This window comes from Taudactylus pleione, unplaced genomic scaffold (assembly GCF_031769625.1).
Source record: "Taudactylus pleione unplaced genomic scaffold, aTauple2 ptg000551l, whole genome shotgun sequence".
Lineage (NCBI taxonomy): Eukaryota > Metazoa > Chordata > Amphibia > Anura > Myobatrachidae > Taudactylus > Taudactylus pleione.
In genome coordinates this window covers 2,355,691-2,376,084 of record NW_028284953.1, presented here as the reverse complement: position 1 = coordinate 2,376,084, position 20,394 = coordinate 2,355,691, and the positions used below count along the sequence as shown (strand labels likewise).

The following is a 20,394-nucleotide window of genomic DNA, read 5'->3' as shown; positions in this document are numbered from 1 at the left end:
AATTAAATTATTCAAAGCATGTTAAGATAGCTTTATAATAAGCATTAAACACAAATAGTGCAAGCACCTTCAAAGAATCTGCTTACTTTCTGAAATTTTCTTAAGATTCAGTATTGTGAAAAAATGGATGATTGTGAAACAAAATCAAAATGCTGTGACCCATTTTCGAAATGGGGTTGCTGCAGCCACAATGCAGAGTACTAACTACTATACAATCACAGCAATTTAAGCGAGCCAGGTAGGAGTCGAACCTACAATCTTCTGATCCGTAGTCAGGCGCATTATCCATTGCGCCACTGGCCCACGTGTTTTGTAGTAATTGAAGTGTCTTTCCTGTTTTTGAGCCTTTTTTCAGAATTTTATGGTTATTGAAGTATATACAGAATCACATTTTGGTAATTGACTGTACACTATCTGCAGGGATTGTTTCCCAAAAACGTTTTAGGTAAAATAATCCTTGTGACTGCTAAAAGATCTTTAAAAAATGTGATGAACTTACTCAGACAGAGCCCAAACATTCTTCTTTCCTGAATTCCAGAATTTATGTCAAATTCCCAGTCCTTTAGTACAATAATTCACAATTAAATTATTCAAAGCATGTTAAGATAGCTTTATAATAAGCATTAAACACAAATAGTGCAAGCACCTTCAAAGAATCTGCTTACTTTCTGAAATTTTCTTAAGATTCAGTATTGTGAAAAAATGGATGATTGTGAAACAAAATCAAAATGCTGTGACCCGTTTTCGAAATGGGGTTGCTGCAGCCACAACGCAGAGTACTAACTACTATACAATCACGGCAATTTAAGCGAGCCAGGTAGGAGTCGAACCTACAAACTTATGATCCGTAGTCAGACACGTTATCCATTGCGCCACTGGCCCAGGTGCCCTGTAGTAATTGAAGTGTCTTTCCTGTGTTTGAGCCAGTTTTGGAGTTTTATGGTTATTGAAGTATATACAGAATCACATTTTGGAAATTGAGTGTACACTATCTGCAGGGATTGTTTCCCAAAAACGTTTTAGGTACAATAATCCTTGTGACTGCTAAAAGATCTTTCAAAAATGTAATGAACTTACTCAGACAGAGCCCAAACATTCTTCTTTCCTGAATTCCAGAATTTATGTCAAATTCCCTGTCCTTTAGTACAATAATTCACAATTAAATTATTCAAAGCATGTTAAGATAGCTTTATAATAAGCATTAAACACAAATAGTGCAAGCACCTTCAAAGAATCTGCTTACTTTCTGAAATTTTCTTAAGATTCAGTATTGTGAAAAAATGGATGATTGTGAAACAAAATCAAAATAATGTGACCCGTTTTCAAAATGGGGTTGCTGCAGCCACAACGCAGAGTACTAACTACTATACAATCACGGCAATTTAAGCGAGCCAGGTAGGAGTCGAACCTACAATCTTCTGATCCATAGTCAGACGCGTTATCCATTGCCCACTGTCCCAGGTGTCTTGTAGCAATTGAAGAGTCTTTCCTGTTTTTGAGCCTGTTTTAAAGTTTTATGGTTATTGAAGTATATACAGAATCACATTTTGGAAATTGACTGTACACTATCTGCAGGGATTGTTTCCCAAAAACGTTTTAGGTAAAATAATAATTGTGACTGCTAAAAGATATTTCAAAAATGTGATGAACTTACTCAGAAGGAAGCCCAAACATTCTTCTTTCCTGAATTCTAGAATTTATGTCAAATTCCCAGTACTTTAGTACAATAACTCACAATTAAATTATTCAAAGCATGTTAAGATAGCTTTATAATAAGCATTAAACACAAATAGTGCAAGCACCTTCAAAGAATCTGCTTACTTTCTGAAATTTTCTTAAGATTCAGTATTGTGAAAAAATGGATGATTGAGAAACAAAATCAAAATGCCGTGACCCGGATTCGAACCGGGGTTGCTGCGGCCACAACGCAGAGTACTAACCACTATACAATCACGTCAATTTAAGCGAGCCAGGTAGGAGTCGAACCTACAAACTTATGATCCGTAGTCAGACACAATATCCATTGCGCCACTGGCCCAGGTGCCCTGTAGTAATTGAAGTGTCTTTCCTGTTTTTGAGCCAGTTTTGGAGTTTTATGGTTATTGAAGTATATACAGAATCACATTTTGGAAATTGACTGTACACTATCTGCAGGGATTGTTTCCCAAAAACGTTTTAGGTACAATAATCCTTGTGACTGCTAAAAGATCTTTAAAAAATGTGATGAACTTACTCAGACAGAGCCCAAACATTCTTCTTTCCTGAATTCCAGAATTTATGTCAAATTCCCAGTCCTTTAGTACAATAATTCACAATTAAATTATTCAAAGCATGTTAAGATAGCTTTATAATAAGCATTAAACACAAATAGTGCAAGCACCTTCAAAGAATCTGCTTACTTTCTGAAATTTTCTTAAGATTCAGTATTGTGAAAAAATGGATGATTGTGAAACAAAATCAAAATGCTGTGACCCGTTTTCGAAATGGGGTTGCTGCAGCCACAACGCAGAGTACTAACTACTATACAATCACGGCAATTTAAGCGAGCCAGGTAGGAGTCGAACCTACAATCTTCTGATCCGTTGTCAGACGCGTTATCCATTGCGCCACTGGCCCACGTGTTTTGTAGTAATTGAAGTGTCTTTCCTGTTTTTGAGCCTTTTTTCAGAGTTTTATGGTTATTGAAGTATATACAGAATCACATTTTGGAAATTGACTGTACACTATCTGCAGGGATTGCTTCCCAAAAACGTTTTAGGTAAAATAATCCTTGTGACTGCTAAAAGATCTTTAAAAAATGTGATGAACTTACTCAGACAGAGACCAAGCATTCTTCTTTCCTGAATTCCAGAATTTATGTCAAATTCCCAGTCCTTTAGTACAATAATTCACAATTAAATTATTCAAAGCATGTTAAGATAGCTTTATAATAAGCATTAAACACAAATAGTGCAAGCACCTTCAAAGAATCTGCTTACTTTCTGAAATTTTCTTAAGATTCAGTATTGTGAAAAAATGGATGATTGTGAAACAAAATCAAAATGCCGTGACCGGATTTGATCCGGGGTTGCTGCGGGCACAGCGCAGAGTACTAACCACTATACGATCACGTCAATTTAAGCGAGCCAGGTAGGAGTCGAACCTACAAACTTATGATCCGTAGTCAGACACGATATCCATTGCGCCACTGGCCCAGGTGCCCTGTAGTAATTGAAGTGTCTTTCCTGTTTTTGAGCCAGTTTTGGAGTTTTATGGTTATTGAAGTATATACAGAATCACATTTTGGAAATTGACTGTACACTATCTGCAGGGATTGTTTCCCAAAAACGTTTTAGGTACAATAATCCTTGTGACTGCTAAAAGATCTTTAAAAAATGTGATGAACTTACTCAGACAGAGCCCAAACATTCTTCTTTCCTGAATTCCAGAATTTATGTCAAATTCCCAGTCCTTTAGTACAATAATTCACAATTAAATTATTCAAAGCATGTTAAGATAGCTTTATAATAAGCATTAAACACAAATAGTGCAAGCACCTTCAAAGAATCTGCTTACTTTCTGAAATTTTCTTAAGATTCAGTATTGTGAAAAAATGGATGATTGTGAAACAAAATCAAAATGCTGTGACCCGTTTTCGAAATGGGGTTGCTGCAGCCACAACGCAGAGTACTAACTACTATACAATCACGGCAATTTAAGCGAGCCAGGTAGGAGTCGAACCTACAATCTTCTGATCCGTTGTCAGACGCGTTATCCATTGCGCCACTGGCCCACGTGTTTTGTAGTAATTGAAGTGTCTTTCCTGTTTTTGAGCCTTTTTTCAGAGTTTTATGGTTATTGAAGTATATACAGAATCACATTTTGGAAATTGACTGTACACTATCTGCAGGGATTGCTTCCCAAAAACGTTTTAGGTAAAATAATCCTTGTGACTGCTAAAAGATCTTTAAAAAATGTGATGAACTTACTCAGACAGAGCCCAAACATTCTTCTTTCCTGAATTCCAGAATTTATGTCAAATTCCCAGTCCTTTAGTACAATAATTCACAATTAAATTATTCAAAGCATGTTAAGATAGCTTTATAATAAGCATTAAACACAAATAGTGCAAGCACCTTCAAAGAATCTGCTTACTTTCTGAAATTTTCTTAAGATTCAGTATTGTGAAAAAATGGATGATTGTGAAACAAAATCAAAATGCTGTGACCCATTTTCGAAATGGGGTTGCTGCAGCCACAATGCAGAGTACTAACTACTATACAATCACAGCAATTTAAGCGAGCCAGGTAGGAGTCGAACCTACAATCTTCTGATCCGTAGTCAGACGCATTATCCATTGCGCCACTGGCCCACGTGTTTTGTAGTAATTGAAGTGTCTTTCCTGTTTTTGAGCCTTTTTTCAGAATTTTATGGTTATTGAAGTATATACAGAATCACATTTTGGTAATTGACTGTACACTATCTGCAGGGATTGTTTCCCAAAAACGTTTTAGGTAAAATAATCCTTGTGACTGCTAAAAGATCTTTAAAAAATGTGATGAACTTACTCAGACAGAGCCCAAACATTCTTCTTTCCTGAATTCCAGAATTTATGTCAAATTCCCAGTCCTTTAGTACAATAATTCACAATTAAATTATTCAAAGCATGTTAAGATAGCTTTATAATAAGCATTAAACACAAATAGTGCAAGCACCTTCAAAGAATCTGCTTACTTTCTGAAATTTTCTTAAGATTCAGTATTGTGAAAAAATGGATGATTGTGAAACAAAATCAAAATGCTGTGACCCGTTTTCGAAATGGGGTTGCTGCAGCCACAACGCAGAGTACTAACTACTATACAATCACGGCAATTTAAGCGAGCCAGGTAGGAGTCAAACCTACAATCTTCTGATCCGTAGTCAGACGCGTTATCCATTGCCCACTGGCCCACGTGTTTTGTAGTAATTGAAGCGTCTTTCCTGTTTTTGAGCCTTTTTTCAGAGTTTTATGGTTATTGAAGTATATACAGAATCACCTTTTGGAAATTGACTGTACACTATCTGCAGGGATTGCTTCCCAAAAACGTTTTAGGTAAAATAATCCTTGTGACTGCTAAAAGATCTTTAAAAAATGTGATGAACTTACTCAGACAGAGCCCAAACATTCTTCTTTCCTGAATTCTAGAATTTATGTCAAATTCCCAGTCCTTTAGTACAATAATTCACAATTAAATTATTCAAAGCATGTTAAGATAGCTTTATAATAAGCATTAAACACAAATAGTGCAAGCACCTTCAAAGAATCTGCTTACTTTCTGAAATTTTCTTAAGATTCAGTTTTGTGAAAAAATGGATGATTGTGAAACAAAATCAAAATGCTGTGACCCGTTTTCGAAATGGGGTTGCTGCAACCACAACGCAGAGTACTAACTACTATACAATCACGGCAATTTAAGCGAGCCAGGTAGGAGTCGAACCTACAATCTTCTGATCTATAGTCAGACGCGTTATCCATTGCCCACTGTCCCAGGTGTCTTGTAGCAATTGAAGAGTCTTTCCTGTTTTTGAGCCTGTTGTAAAGTTTTATGGTTATTGAAGTATATACAGAATCACATTTTGGAAATTGACTGTACACTATCTGCAGGGATTGTTTCCCAAAAATGTTTTAGGTACAATAATCCTTGTGACTGCTAAAAGATCTTTAAAAAATGTAATGAACTTACTCAGACAGAGCCCAAACATTCTTCTTTCCTGAATTCCAGAATTTATGTCAAATTCCCAGTCCTTTAGTACAATAATTCACAATTAAATTATTCAAAGCATGTTAACATAGCTTTATAATAAGCATTAAACACAAATAGTGCAAGCACCTTCAAAGAATCTGCTTACTTTCTGAAATTTTCTTAAGATTCAGTATTGTGAAAAAATGGATGATTGTGAAACAAAATCAAAATGCTGTGACCCGTTTTCGAACCAGGGTTGCTGCTGCCACAACGCAGAGTACTAACCACTATACGATCACGTCAATTTAAGCGAGCCAGGTAGGAGTCGAACCTACAAACTTATGATCCGTAGTCAGACACGTTATCCATTGCGCCACTGGCCCAGGTGCCCTGTAGTAATTGAAGTGTCTTTCCTGTTTTTGAGCCAGTTTTGGAGTTTTATGGTTATTGAAGTATATACAGAATCACATTTTGGAAATTGAGTGTACACTATCTGCAGGGATTGTTTCCCAAAAACGTTTTAGGTAAAATAATCCTTGTGACTGCTAAAAGATCTTTAAAAAATGTGATGAACTTACTCCGACAGAGCCCAAACATTCTTCTTTCCTGAATTCCAGAATTTATGTCAAATTCCCTGTCCTTTAGTACAATAATTCACAATTAAATTATTCAAAGCATGTTAAGATAGCTTTATAATAAGCATTAAACACAAATAGTGCAAGCACCTTCAAAGAATCTGCTTACTTTCTGAAATTTTCTTAAGATTCAGTATTGTGAAAAAATGGATGATTGTGAAACAAAATCAAAATAATGTGACCCGTTTTCAAAATGGGGTTGCTGCAGCCACAACGCAGAGTACTAACTACTATGCAATCACGGCAATTTAAGCGAGCCAGGTAGGAGTCGAACCTACAATCTTCTGATCCATAGTCAGACGCGTTATCCATTGCCCACTGTCCCAGGTGTCTTGTAGCAATTGAAGAGTCTTTCCTGTTTTTGAGCCTGTTTTAAAGTTTTATGGTTATTGAAGTATATACAGAATCACATTTTGGAAATTGACTGTACACTATCTGCAGGGATTGTTTCCCAAAAACGTTTTAGGTAAAATAATAATTGTGACTGCTAAAAGATATTTCAAAAATGTGATGAACTTACTCAGAAGGAAGCCCAAACATTCTTCTTTCCTGAATTCTAGAATTTATGTCAAATTCCCAGTACTTTAGTACAATAACTCACAATTAAATTATTCAAAGCATGTTAAGATAGCTTTATAATAAGCATTAAACACAAATAGTGCAAGCACCTTCAAAGAATCTGCTTACTTTCTGAAATTTTCTTAAGATTCAGTATTGTGAAAAAATGGATGATTGAGAAACAAAATCAAAATGCCGTGACCCGGATTCGAACCGGGGTTGCTGCGGCCACAACGCAGAGTACTAACCACTATACAATCACGTCAATTTAAGCGAGCCAGGTAGGAGTCGAACCTACAAACTTATGATCTGTAGTCAGACACAATATCCATTGCGCCACTGGCCCAGGTGCCCTGTAGTAATTGAAGTGTCTTTCCTGTTTTTGAGCCAGTTTTGGAGTTTTATGGTTATTGAAGTATATACAGAATCACATTTTGGAAATTGACTGTACACTATCTGCAGGGATTGTTTCCCAAAAACGTTTTAGGTACAATAATCCTTGTGACTGCTAAAAGATCTTTAAAAAATGTGATGAACTTACTCAGACAGAGCCCAAACATTCTTCTTTCCTGAATTCCAGAATTTATGTCAAATTCCCAGTCCTTTAGTACAATAATTCACAATTAAATTATTCAAAGCATGTTAAGATAGCTTTATAATAAGCATTAAACACAAATAGTGCAAGCACCTTCAAAGAATCTGCTTACTTTCTGAAATTTTCTTAAGATTCAGTATTGTGAAAAAATGGATGATTGTGAAACAAAATCAAAATGCTGTGACCCGTTTTCGAAATGGGGTTGCTGCAGCCACAACGCAGAGTACTAACTACTATACAATCACGGCAATTTAAGCGAGCCAGGTAGGAGTCGAACCTACAATCTTCTGATCCGTTGTCAGACGCGTTATCCATTGCGCCACTGGCCCACGTGTTTTGTAGTAATTGAAGTGTCTTTCCTGTTTTTGAGCCTTTTTTCAGAGTTTTATGGTTATTGAAGTATATACAGAATCACATTTTGGAAATTGACTGTACACTATCTGCAGGGATTGCTTCCCAAAAACGTTTTAGGTAAAATAATCCTTGTGACTGCTAAAAGATCTTTAAAAAATGTGATGAACTTACTCAGACAGAGCCCAAACATTCTTCTTTCCTGAATTCCAGAATTTATGTCAAATTCCCAGTCCTTTAGTACAATAATTCACAATTAAATTATTCAAAGCATGTTAAGATAGCTTTATAATAAGCATTAAACACAAATAGTGCAAGCACCTTCAAAGAATCTGCTTACTTTCTGAAATTTTCTTAAGATTCAGTATTGTGAAAAAATGGATGATTGTGAAACAAAATCAAAATGCTGTGACCCATTTTCGAAATGGGGTTGCTGCAGCCACAATGCAGAGTACTAACTACTATACAATCACAGCAATTTAAGCGAGCCAGGTAGGAGTCGAACCTACAATCTTCTGATCCGTAGTCAGGCGCATTATCCATTGCGCCACTGGCCCACGTGTTTTGTAGTAATTGAAGTGTCTTTCCTGTTTTTGAGCCTTTTTTCAGAATTTTATGGTTATTGAAGTATATACAGAATCACATTTTGGTAATTGACTGTACACTATCTGCAGGGATTGTTTCCCAAAAACGTTTTAGGTAAAATAATCCTTGTGACTGCTAAAAGATCTTTAAAAAATGTGATGAACTTACTCAGACAGAGCCCAAACATTCTTCTTTCCTGAATTCCAGAATTTATGTCAAATTCCCAGTCCTTTAGTACAATAATTCACAATTAAATTATTCAAAGCATGTTAAGATAGCTTTATAATAAGCATTAAACACAAATAGTGCAAGCACCTTCAAAGAATCTGCTTACTTTCTGAAATTTTCTTAAGATTCAGTATTGTGAAAAAATGGATGATTGTGAAACAAAATCAAAATGCTGTGACCCGTTTTCGAAATGGGGTTGCTGCAGCCACAACGCAGAGTACTAACTACTATACAATCACGGCAATTTAAGCGAGCCAGGTAGGAGTCGAACCTACAAACTTATGATCCGTAGTCAGACACGTTATCCATTGCGCCACTGGCCCAGGTGCCCTGTAGTAATTGAAGTGTCTTTCCTGTGTTTGAGCCAGTTTTGGAGTTTTATGGTTATTGAAGTATATACAGAATCACATTTTGGAAATTGAGTGTACACTATCTGCAGGGATTGTTTCCCAAAAACGTTTTAGGTACAATAATCCTTGTGACTGCTAAAAGATCTTTCAAAAATGTAATGAACTTACTCAGACAGAGCCCAAACATTCTTCTTTCCTGAATTCCAGAATTTATGTCAAATTCCCTGTCCTTTAGTACAATAATTCACAATTAAATTATTCAAAGCATGTTAAGATAGCTTTATAATAAGCATTAAACACAAATAGTGCAAGCACCTTCAAAGAATCTGCTTACTTTCTGAAATTTTCTTAAGATTCAGTATTGTGAAAAAATGGATGATTGTGAAACAAAATCAAAATAATGTGACCCGTTTTCAAAATGGGGTTGCTGCAGCCACAACGCAGAGTACTAACTACTATACAATCACGGCAATTTAAGCGAGCCAGGTAGGAGTCGAACCTACAATCTTCTGATCCATAGTCAGACGCGTTATCCATTGCCCACTGTCCCAGGTGTCTTGTAGCAATTGAAGAGTCTTTCCTGTTTTTGAGCCTGTTTTAAAGTTTTATGGTTATTGAAGTATATACAGAATCACATTTTGGAAATTGACTGTACACTATCTGCAGGGATTGTTTCCCAAAAACGTTTTAGGTAAAATAATAATTGTGACTGCTAAAAGATATTTCAAAAATGTGATGAACTTACTCAGAAGGAAGCCCAAACATTCTTCTTTCCTGAATTCTAGAATTTATGTCAAATTCCCAGTACTTTAGTACAATAACTCACAATTAAATTATTCAAAGCATGTTAAGATAGCTTTATAATAAGCATTAAACACAAATAGTGCAAGCACCTTCAAAGAATCTGCTTACTTTCTGAAATTTTCTTAAGATTCAGTATTGTGAAAAAATGGATGATTGAGAAACAAAATCAAAATGCCGTGACCCGGATTCGAACCGGGGTTGCTGCGGCCACAACGCAGAGTACTAACCACTATACAATCACGTCAATTTAAGCGAGCCAGGTAGGAGTCGAACCTACAAACTTATGATCCGTAGTCAGACACAATATCCATTGCGCCACTGGCCCAGGTGCCCTGTAGTAATTGAAGTGTCTTTCCTGTTTTTGAGCCAGTTTTGGAGTTTTATGGTTATTGAAGTATATACAGAATCACATTTTGGAAATTGACTGTACACTATCTGCAGGGATTGTTTCCCAAAAACGTTTTAGGTACAATAATCCTTGTGACTGCTAAAAGATCTTTAAAAAATGTGATGAACTTACTCAGACAGAGCCCAAACATTCTTCTTTCCTGAATTCCAGAATTTATGTCAAATTCCCAGTCCTTTAGTACAATAATTCACAATTAAATTATTCAAAGCATGTTAAGATAGCTTTATAATAAGCATTAAACACAAATAGTGCAAGCACCTTCAAAGAATCTGCTTACTTTCTGAAATTTTCTTAAGATTCAGTATTGTGAAAAAATGGATGATTGTGAAACAAAATCAAAATGCTGTGACCCGTTTTCGAAATGGGGTTGCTGCAGCCACAACGCAGAGTACTAACTACTATACAATCACGGCAATTTAAGCGAGCCAGGTAGGAGTCGAACCTACAATCTTCTGATCCGTTGTCAGACGCGTTATCCATTGCGCCACTGGCCCACGTGTTTTGTAGTAATTGAAGTGTCTTTCCTGTTTTTGAGCCTTTTTTCAGAGTTTTATGGTTATTGAAGTATATACAGAATCACATTTTGGAAATTGACTGTACACTATCTGCAGGGATTGCTTCCCAAAAACGTTTTAGGTAAAATAATCCTTGTGACTGCTAAAAGATCTTTAAAAAATGTGATGAACTTACTCAGACAGAGCCCAAACATTCTTCTTTCCTGAATTCCAGAATTTATGTCAAATTCCCAGTCCTTTAGTACAATAATTCACAATTAAATTATTCAAAGCATGTTAAGATAGCTTTATAATAAGCATTAAACACAAATAGTGCAAGCACCTTCAAAGAATCTGCTTACTTTCTGAAATTTTCTTAAGATTCAGTATTGTGAAAAAATGGATGATTGTGAAACAAAATCAAAAAGCTGTGACCCGTTTTCGAAATGGGGTTGCTGCAGCCACAATGCAGAGTACTAACTACTATACAATCACAGCAATTTAAGCGAGCCAGGTAGGAGTCGAACCTACAATCTTCTGATCCGTAGTCAGACGCATTATCCATTGCGCCACTGGCCCACGTGTTTTGTAGTAATTGAAGTGTCTTTCCTGTTTTTGAGCCTTTTTTCAGAGTTTTATGGTTATTGAAGTATATACAGAATCACATTTTGGAAATTGACTGTACACTATCTGCAGGGATTGCTTCCCAAAAACGTTTTAGGTAAAATAATCCTTGTGACTGCTAAAAGATCATTAAAAAATGTGATGAACTTACTCAGACAGAGCCCAAACATTCTTCTTTCCTGAATTCCAGAATTTATGTCAAATTCCCAGTCCTTTAGTACAAAAATTCACAATTAAATTATTCAAAGCATGTTAAGATAGCTTTATAATAAGCATTAAACGCAAATAGTGCAAGCACCTTCAAAGAATCTGCTTACTTTCTGAAATTTTCTTAAGATTCAGTATTGTGAAAAAATGGATGATTGTGAAACAAAATCAAAATGCTGTGACCCATTTTCGAAATGGGATTGCTGCAGCCACAACGTAGAGTACTAACTACTATACAATCACGGCAATTTAAGCGAGCTAGGTAGGAGTCGAACCTACAATCTTCTGATCTATAGTCAGACGCGTTATCTATTGCCCACTGTCCCAGGTGTCTTGTAGCAATTGAAGAGTCTTTCCTGTTTTTGAGCCTGTTTTAAAGTTTTATGGTTATTGAAGTATATACAGAATCACATTTTGGAAATTGACTGTACACTATCTGCAGGGATTGTTTCCCAAAAACGTTTTAGGTACAATAATCCTTGTGACTGCTAAAAGATCTTTCAAAAATGTAATGAACTTACTCAGACAGAGCCCAAACATTCTTCTTTCCTGAATTCCAGAATTTATGTCAAATTCCCAGTCCTTTAGTACAATAATTCACAATTAATGTATTCAAAGCATGTTAAGATAGCTTTATAATAATCATTAAACACAAATAGTGCAAGCACCTTCAAAGAATCTGCTTATTTTCTGAAATTTTCTCAAGATTCAGTATTGTGAAAAAATGGATGATTGAGAAACAAAATCAAAATGCTGTGACCCGGATTCGAACCAGGGTTGCTGCGGCCACAACGCAGAGTACTAACCTCTATATGATCATGACAATTTAAGTGAGCTAGGTAGGAGACGAACCTACAATCTTCTGATCTATAGTCAGACGCGTTATCCATTGCCCACTGTCCCAGGTGTCTTGTAGCAATTGAAGAGTCTTTCCTGTTTTTGAGCCTGTTTTAAAGTTTTATGGTTATTGAAGTATATACAGAATCACATTTTGGAAATTGACTGTACACTATCTGCAGGGATTGTTTCCCAAAAACGTTTTAGGTAAAATAATCCTTGTGACTGCTAAAAGATCTTTAAAAAATGTGATGAACTTACTCTGACAGAGCCCAAACATTCCTCTTTTCTGAATTCCAGAATTTATGTCAAATTCCAAGTACTTTAGTACAATAATTCACAATTAAATTATTCAAAGCATGTTAAGATAGCTTTATAATAAGCATTAAACACAAATAGTGCAAGCACCTTCAAAGAATCTGCTTATTTTCTGAAATTTTCTTAAGATTCAGTATTGTGAAAAAATGGATGATTGAGAAACAAAATCAAAATGCCGTGACCCGGATTCGAACCAGGGTTGCTGCAGCCACAACGCAGAGTACTAACCACTATACAATCACGGCAATATAAGCGAGCCAGGTAGGAGTCGAACCTATAATCTTCTGATCCGTAGTCAGACGCATTATCCATTGCGCCACTGGCCCACGTGTTTTGTAGTAATTGAAGTGTCTTTCCTGTTTTTGAGCCTATTTTCAGAGTTTTATGGTTATTGAAGTATATACAGAATCACATTTTGGAAATTGACTGTAGACTATCTGCAGGGATTGTTTCCCAAAAACGTTTTAGGTAAAATAATAATTGTGACTGCTAAAAGATATTTCAAAAATGTGATGAACTTACTCAGAAGGAAGCCCAAACATTCTTCTTTCCTGAATTCTAGAGTTTATGTCAAATTCCCAGTACTTTAGTACAATAATTCACAATTAAATTATTCAAAGCATGTTAAGATAGCTTTATAATAAGCATTAAACACAAATAGTGCAAGCACATTCAAAGAATCTGCTTACTTTCTGAAATTTTCTTAAGATTCAGTATTGTGAAAAAATGGATGATTGAGAAACAAAATCAAAATGCCGTGACCCAGATTTGAACCGGTGTTGCAGCGGCCACAACGCAGAGTACTAACCACTATACAATCATGGCAATTTAAGCGAGCCAGGTAGGAGTCGAACCTACAATCTACAGATCCATAGTCTGACACGTTATCCATTGCCCACTGTCACGGGTGTCTTGTAGTAATTGAAGTGTCTTTCCTGTTTTTGAGCCTGTTTTCAGAATTTTATGGTTATTGAAGTATATACAGAATCACATTTTGGTAATTGACTGTACACTATCTGCAGGGATTGTTTCCCAAAAACGTTTTAGGTAAAATAATCCTTGTGACTGCTAAAAGATCTTTAAAAAATGTGATGAACTTACTCAGACAGAGCCCAAACATTCTTCTTTCCTGAATTCCAGAATTTATGTCAAATTCCCAGTCCTTTAGTACAATAATTCACAATTAAATTATTCAAAGCATGTTAAGATAGCTTTATAATAAGCATTAAACACAAATAGTGCAAGCACCTTCAAAGAATCTGCTTACTTTCTGAAATTTTCTTAAGATTCAGTATTGTGAAAAAATGGATGATTGTGAAACAAAATCAAAATGCTGTGACCCGTTTTCGAAATGGGGTTGCTGCAGCCACAACGCAGAGTACTAACTACTATACAATCACGGCAATTTAAGCGAGCCAGGTAGGAGTCGAACCTACAATCTTCTGATCCATTGTCAGACGCGTTATCCATTGCGCCACTGGCCCACGTGTTTTGTAGTAATTGAAGTGTCTTTCCTGTTTTTGAGCCTTTTTTCAGAGTTTTATGGTTATTGAAGTATATACAGAATCACATTTTGGAAATTGACTGTACACTATCTGCAGGGATTGCTTCCCAAAAACGTTTTAGGTAAAATAATCCTTGTGACTGCTAAAAGATCTTTAAAAAATGTGATGAACTTACTCAGACAGAGCCCAAACATTCTTCTTTCCTGAATTCCAGAATTTATGTCAAATTCCCAGTCCTTTAGTACAATAATTCACAATTAAATTATTCAAAGCATGTTAAGATAGCTTTATAATAAGCATTAAACACAAATAGTGCAAGCACCTTCAAAGAATCTGCTTACTTTCTGAAATTTTCTTAAGATTCAGTATTGTGAAAAAATGGATGATTGTGAAACAAAATCAAAAAGCTGTGACCCGTTTTCGAAATGGGGTTGCTGCAGCCACAATGCAGAGTACTAACTACTATACAATCACAGCAATTTAAGCGAGCCAGGTAGGAGTCGAACCTACAATCTTCTGATCCGTAGTCAGACGCATTATCCATTGCGCCACTGGCCCACGTGTTTTGTAGTAATTGAAGTGTCTTTCCTGTTTTTGAGCCTTTTTTCAGAGTTTTATGGTTATTGAAGTATATACAGAATCACATTTTGGAAATTGACTGTACACTATCTGCAGGGATTGCTTCCCAAAAACGTTTTAGGTAAAATAATCCTTGTGACTGCTAAAAGATCATTAAAAAATGTGATGAACTTACTCAGACAGAGCCCAAACATTCTTCTTTCCTGAATTCCAGAATTTATGTCAAATTCCCAGTCCTTTAGTACAAAAATTCACAATTAAATTATTCAAAGCATGTTAAGATAGCTTTATAATAAGCATTAAACGCAAATAGTGCAAGCACCTTCAAAGAATCTGCTTACTTTCTGAAATTTTCTTAAGATTCAGTATTGTGAAAAAATGGATGATTGTGAAACAAAATCAAAATGCTGTGACCCATTTTCGAAATGGGATTGCTGCAGCCACAACGTAGAGTACTAACTACTATACAATCACGGCAATTTAAGCGAGCTAGGTAGGAGTCGAACCTACAATCTTCTGATCTATAGTCAGACGCGTTATCTATTGCCCACTGTCCCAGGTGTCTTGTAGCAATTGAAGAGTCTTTCCTGTTTTTGAGCCTGTTTTAAAGTTTTATGGTTATTGAAGTATATACAGAATCACATTTTGGAAATTGACTGTACACTATCTGCAGGGATTGTTTCCCAAAAACGTTTTAGGTACAATAATCCTTGTGACTGCTAAAAGATCTTTCAAAAATGTAATGAACTTACTCAGACAGAGCCCAAACATTCTTCTTTCCTGAATTCCAGAATTTATGTCAAATTCCCAGTCCTTTAGTACAATAATTCACAATTAATGTATTCAAAGCATGTTAAGATAGCTTTATAATAATCATTAAACACAAATAGTGCAAGCACCTTCAAAGAATCTGCTTATTTTCTGAAATTTTCTCAAGATTCAGTATTGTGAAAAAATGGATGATTGAGAAACAAAATCAAAATGCTGTGACCCGGATTCGAACCAGGGTTGCTGCGGCCACAACGCAGAGTACTAACCTCTATATGATCATGACAATTTAAGTGAGCTAGGTAGGAGACGAACCTACAATCTTCTGATCTATAGTCAGACGCGTTATCCATTGCCCACTGTCCCAGGTGTCTTGTAGCAATTGAAGAGTCTTTCCTGTTTTTGAGCCTGTTTTAAAGTTTTATGGTTATTGAAGTATATACAGAATCACATTTTGGAAATTGACTGTACACTATCTGCAGGGATTGTTTCCCAAAAACGTTTTAGGTAAAATAATCCTTGTGACTGCTAAAAGATCTTTAAAAAATGTGATGAACTTACTCTGACAGAGCCCAAACATTCCTCTTTTCTGAATTCCAGAATTTATGTCAAATTCCAAGTACTTTAGTACAATAATTCACAATTAAATTATTCAAAGCATGTTAAGATAGCTTTATAATAAGCATTAAACACAAATAGTGCAAGCACCTTCAAAGAATCTGCTTATTTTCTGAAATTTTCTTAAGATTCAGTATTGTGAAAAAATGGATGATTGAGAAACAAAATCAAAATGCCGTGACCCGGATTCGAACCGGGGTTGCTGCGGCCACAACGTAGAGTACTAACTACTATACAATCACGGCAATTTAAGCGAGCTAGGTAGGAGTCGAACCTACAATCTTCTGATCTATAGTCAGACGCGTTATCTATTGCCCACTGTCCCAGGTGTCTTGTAGCAATTGAAGAGTCTTTCCTGTTTTTGAGCCTGTTTTAAAGTTTTATGGTTATTGAAGTATATACAGAATCACATTTTGGAAATTGACTGTACACTATCTGCAGGGATTGTTTCCCAAAAACGTTTTAGGTACAATAATCCTTGTGACTGCTAAAAGATCTTTCAAAAATGTAATGAACTTACTCAGACAGAGCCCAAACATTCTTCTTTCCTGAATTCCAGAATTTATGTCAAATTCCCAGTCCTTTAGTACAATAATTCACAATTAATGTATTCAAAGCATGTTAAGATAGCTTTATAATAATCATTAAACACAAATAGTGCAAGCACCTTCAAAGAATCTGCTTATTTTCTGAAATTTTCTCAAGATTCAGTATTGTGAAAAAATGGATGATTGAGAAACAAAATCAAAATGCTGTGACCCGGATTCGAACCAGGGTTGCTGCGGCCACAACGCAGAGTACTAACCTCTATATGATCATGACAATTTAAGTGAGCTAGGTAGGAGACGAACCTACAATCTTCTGATCTATAGTCAGACGCGTTATCCATTGCCCACTGTCCCAGGTGTCTTGTAGCAATTGAAGAGTCTTTCCTGTTTTTGAGCCTGTTTTAAAGTTTTATGGTTATTGAAGTATATACAGAATCACATTTTGGAAATTGACTGTACACTATCTGCAGGGATTGTTTCCCAAAAACGTTTTAGGTAAAATAATCCTTGTGACTGCTAAAAGATCTTTAAAAAATGTGATGAACTTACTCTGACAGAGCCCAAACATTCCTCTTTTCTGAATTCCAGAATTTATGTCAAATTCCAAGTACTTTAGTACAATAATTCACAATTAAATTATTCAAAGCATGTTAAGATAGCTTTATAATAAGCATTAAACACAAATAGTGCAAGCACCTTCAAAGAATCTGCTTATTTTCTGAAATTTTCTTAAGATTCAGTATTGTGAAAAAATGGATGATTGAGAAACAAAATCAAAATGCCGTGACCCGGATTCGAACCAGGGTTGCTGCAGCCACAACGCAGAGTACTAACCACTATACAATCACGGCAATATAAGCGAGCCAGGTAGGAGTCGAACCTACAATCTTCTGATCCGTAGTCAGACGCATTATCCATTGCGCCACTGGCCCACGTGTTTTGTAGTAATTGAAGTGTCTTTCCTGTTTTTGAGCCTATTTTCAGAGTTTTATGGTTATTGAAGTATATACAGAATCACATTTTGGAAATTGACTGTAGACTATCTGCAGGGATTGTTTCCCAAAAACGTTTTAGGTAAAATAATAATTGTGACTGCTAAAAGATCTTTAAAAAATGTGATGAACTTACTCAGACAGAGCCCAAACATTCTTCTTTCCTGAATTCCAGAATTTATGTCAAATTCCCAGTCCTTTAGTACAATAATTCACAATTAAATTATTCAAAGCATGTTAAGATAGCTTTATAATAAGCATTAAACACAAATAGTGCAAGCACCTTCAAAGAATCTGCTTACTTTCTGAAATTTTCTTAAGATTCAGTATTGTGAAAAAATGGATGATTGTGAAACAAAATCAAAATGCTGTGACCCGTTTTCGAAATGGGGTTGCTGCAGCCACAACGCAGAGTACTAACTACTATACAATCACGGCAATTTAAGCGAGCCAGGTAGGAGTCAAACCTACAATCTTCTGATCCGTAGTCAGACGCGTTATCCATTGCCCACTGGCCCACGTGTTTTGTAGTAATTGAAGCGTCTTTCCTGTTTTTGAGCCTTTTTTCAGAGTTTTATGGTTATTGAAGTATATACAGAATCACCTTTTGGAAATTGACTGTACACTATCTGCAGGGATTGCTGCCCAAAAACGTTTTAGGTAAAATAATCCTTGTGACTGCTAAAAGATCTTTAAAAAATGTGATGAACTTACTCAGACAGAGCCCAAACATTCTTCTTTCCTGAATTCTAGAATTTATGTCAAATTCCCAGTCCTTTAGTACAATAATTCACAATTAAATTATTCAAAGCATGTTAAGATAGCTTTATAATAAGCATTAAACACAAATAGTGCAAGCACCTTCAAAGAATCTGCTTACTTTCTGAAATTTTCTTAAGATTCAGTATTGTGAAAAAATGGATGATTGTGAAACAAAATCAAAATGCTGTGACCCGTTTTCGAAATGGGGTTGCTGCAGCCACAACGCAGAGTACTAACTACTATACAATCACGGCAATTTAAGCGAGCCAGGTAGGAGTCGAACCTACAATCTTCTGATCTATAGTCAGACGCGTTATCCATTGCCCACTGTCCCAGGTGTCTTGTAGCAATTGAAGAGTCTTTCCTGTTTTTGAGCCTGTTGTAAAGTTTTATGGTTATTGAAGTATATACAGAATCACATTTTGGAAATTGACTGTACACTATCTGCAGGGATTGTTTCCCAAAAATGTTTTAGGTACAATAATCCTTGTGACTGCTAAAAGATCTTTAAAAAATGTAATGAACTTACTCAGACAGAGCCCAAACATTCTTCTTTAGTGAATTCCAGAATTTATGTCAAATTCCCAGTCCTTTAGTACAATAATTCACAATTAAATTATTCAAAGCATGTTAACATAGCTTTATAATAAGCATTAAACACAAATAGTGCAAGCACCTTCAAAGAATCTGCTTACTTTCTGAAATTTTCTTAAGATTCAGTATTGTGAAAAAATGGATGATTGTGAAACAAAATCAAAATGCTGTGACCCGTTTTCGAACCAGGGTTGCTGCGGCCGCAACGCAGAGTACTAACCACTATACGATCACGTCAATTTAAGCAAGCCAGGTAGGAGTCGAACCTACAAACTTATGATCCGTAGTCAGACACGTTATCCATTGCGCCACTGGCCCAGGTGCCCTGTAGTAATTGAAGTGTCTTTCCTGTTTTTGAGCCAGTTTTGGAGTTTTATGGTTATTGAAGTTTATACAGAATCACATTTTGGAAATTGACTGTACACTATCTGCAGGGATTGTTTCCCAAAAACGTTTTAGGTAAAATAATCCTTGTGACTGCTAAAAGATCTTTAAAAAATGTGATGAACTTACTCCGACAGAGCCCAAACATTCTTCTTTCCTGAATTCCAGAATTTATGTCAAATTCCCTGTCCTTTAGTACAATAATTCACAATTAAATTATTCAAAGCATGTTAATATAGCTTTATAATAAGCATTAAACACAAATAGTGCAAGCACCTTCAAAGAATCTGCTTACTTTCTGAAATTTTCTTAAGATTCAGTATTGTGAAAAAATGGAAGATTGTGAAACAAAATCAAAATGCTGTGACCCGTTTTCGAAATGGGGTTGCTGCAGCCACAACGCAGAGTACTAACTACTAAACAATCACGGCAATTTAAGCGAGCCAGGTAGGAGTCGAACCTACAATCTTCTGATCTATAGTCAGACGCGTTATCCATTGCCCACTGTTCCAGGTGTCTTGTAGCAATTGAAGAGTCTTTCCTGTTTTTGAGCCTGTTTTAAAGTTTTATGGTTATTGAAGTATATACAGAATCACATTTTGGAAATTGACTGTACACTATCTGCAGGGATTGTTTCCCAAAAACGTTTTAGGTAAAATAATAATTGTGACTGCTAAAAGATATTTCAAAAATGTGATGAACTTACTCAGAAGGAAGCCCAAACATTCTTCTTTCCTGAATTCTAGAATTTATGTCAAATTCCCAGTACTTTAGTACAATAACTCACAATTAAATTATTCAAAGCATGTTAAGATAGCTTTATAATAAGCATTAAACACAAATAGTGCAAGCACCTTCAAAGAATCTGCTTACTTTCTGAAATTTTCTTAAGATTCAGTATTGTGAAAAAATGGATGATTGAGAAACAAAATCAAAATGCCGTGACC

At 35.7% G+C, this 20,394-nt stretch overlaps 14 non-coding genes across 14 annotated transcripts; all 14 read right to left on the bottom strand.

Annotated features, from left to right (window-relative positions):
* Nucleotides 1–809: 809 nt before the first annotated feature.
* Nucleotides 810–882, bottom strand: TRNAR-ACG (transfer RNA arginine (anticodon ACG)). Its single transcript has one exon. It is a non-coding gene; the product is annotated as a tRNA-Arg (tRNA).
* A 1,661-nt stretch (nt 883–2,543) lies between these two features.
* On the bottom strand, nt 2,544–2,616 carry TRNAR-ACG (transfer RNA arginine (anticodon ACG)). The gene has a single exon. It is a non-coding gene; the product is annotated as a tRNA-Arg (tRNA).
* Nucleotides 2,617–3,699: 1,083 nt separating this feature from the next.
* On the bottom strand, nt 3,700–3,772 carry TRNAR-ACG (transfer RNA arginine (anticodon ACG)). Its single transcript has one exon. It is a non-coding gene; the product is annotated as a tRNA-Arg (tRNA).
* A 506-nt stretch (nt 3,773–4,278) lies between these two features.
* TRNAR-ACG (transfer RNA arginine (anticodon ACG)) lies at nt 4,279–4,351 on the bottom strand. The gene has a single exon. It is a non-coding gene; the product is annotated as a tRNA-Arg (tRNA).
* Nucleotides 4,352–6,012: 1,661 nt separating this feature from the next.
* TRNAR-ACG (transfer RNA arginine (anticodon ACG)) lies at nt 6,013–6,085 on the bottom strand. Its single transcript has one exon. It is a non-coding gene; the product is annotated as a tRNA-Arg (tRNA).
* A 1,661-nt stretch (nt 6,086–7,746) lies between these two features.
* Nucleotides 7,747–7,819, bottom strand: TRNAR-ACG (transfer RNA arginine (anticodon ACG)). The gene has a single exon. It is a non-coding gene; the product is annotated as a tRNA-Arg (tRNA).
* Nucleotides 7,820–8,904: 1,085 nt separating this feature from the next.
* On the bottom strand, nt 8,905–8,977 carry TRNAR-ACG (transfer RNA arginine (anticodon ACG)). Its single transcript has one exon. It is a non-coding gene; the product is annotated as a tRNA-Arg (tRNA).
* Nucleotides 8,978–10,638: 1,661 nt separating this feature from the next.
* Nucleotides 10,639–10,711, bottom strand: TRNAR-ACG (transfer RNA arginine (anticodon ACG)). The gene has a single exon. It is a non-coding gene; the product is annotated as a tRNA-Arg (tRNA).
* Nucleotides 10,712–11,217: 506 nt separating this feature from the next.
* Nucleotides 11,218–11,290, bottom strand: TRNAR-ACG (transfer RNA arginine (anticodon ACG)). Its single transcript has one exon. It is a non-coding gene; the product is annotated as a tRNA-Arg (tRNA).
* Nucleotides 11,291–12,870: 1,580 nt separating this feature from the next.
* Nucleotides 12,871–12,942, bottom strand: TRNAH-GUG (transfer RNA histidin (anticodon GUG)). The gene has a single exon. It is a non-coding gene; the product is annotated as a tRNA-His (tRNA).
* A 1,166-nt stretch (nt 12,943–14,108) lies between these two features.
* Nucleotides 14,109–14,181, bottom strand: TRNAH-AUG (transfer RNA histidin (anticodon AUG)). Its single transcript has one exon. It is a non-coding gene; the product is annotated as a tRNA-His (tRNA).
* A 506-nt stretch (nt 14,182–14,687) lies between these two features.
* TRNAR-ACG (transfer RNA arginine (anticodon ACG)) lies at nt 14,688–14,760 on the bottom strand. Its single transcript has one exon. It is a non-coding gene; the product is annotated as a tRNA-Arg (tRNA).
* Nucleotides 14,761–17,494: 2,734 nt separating this feature from the next.
* Nucleotides 17,495–17,566, bottom strand: TRNAH-GUG (transfer RNA histidin (anticodon GUG)). Its single transcript has one exon. It is a non-coding gene; the product is annotated as a tRNA-His (tRNA).
* Nucleotides 17,567–17,574: 8 nt separating this feature from the next.
* On the bottom strand, nt 17,575–17,647 carry TRNAR-ACG (transfer RNA arginine (anticodon ACG)). The gene has a single exon. It is a non-coding gene; the product is annotated as a tRNA-Arg (tRNA).
* Nucleotides 17,648–20,394: the final 2,747 nt, after the last annotated feature.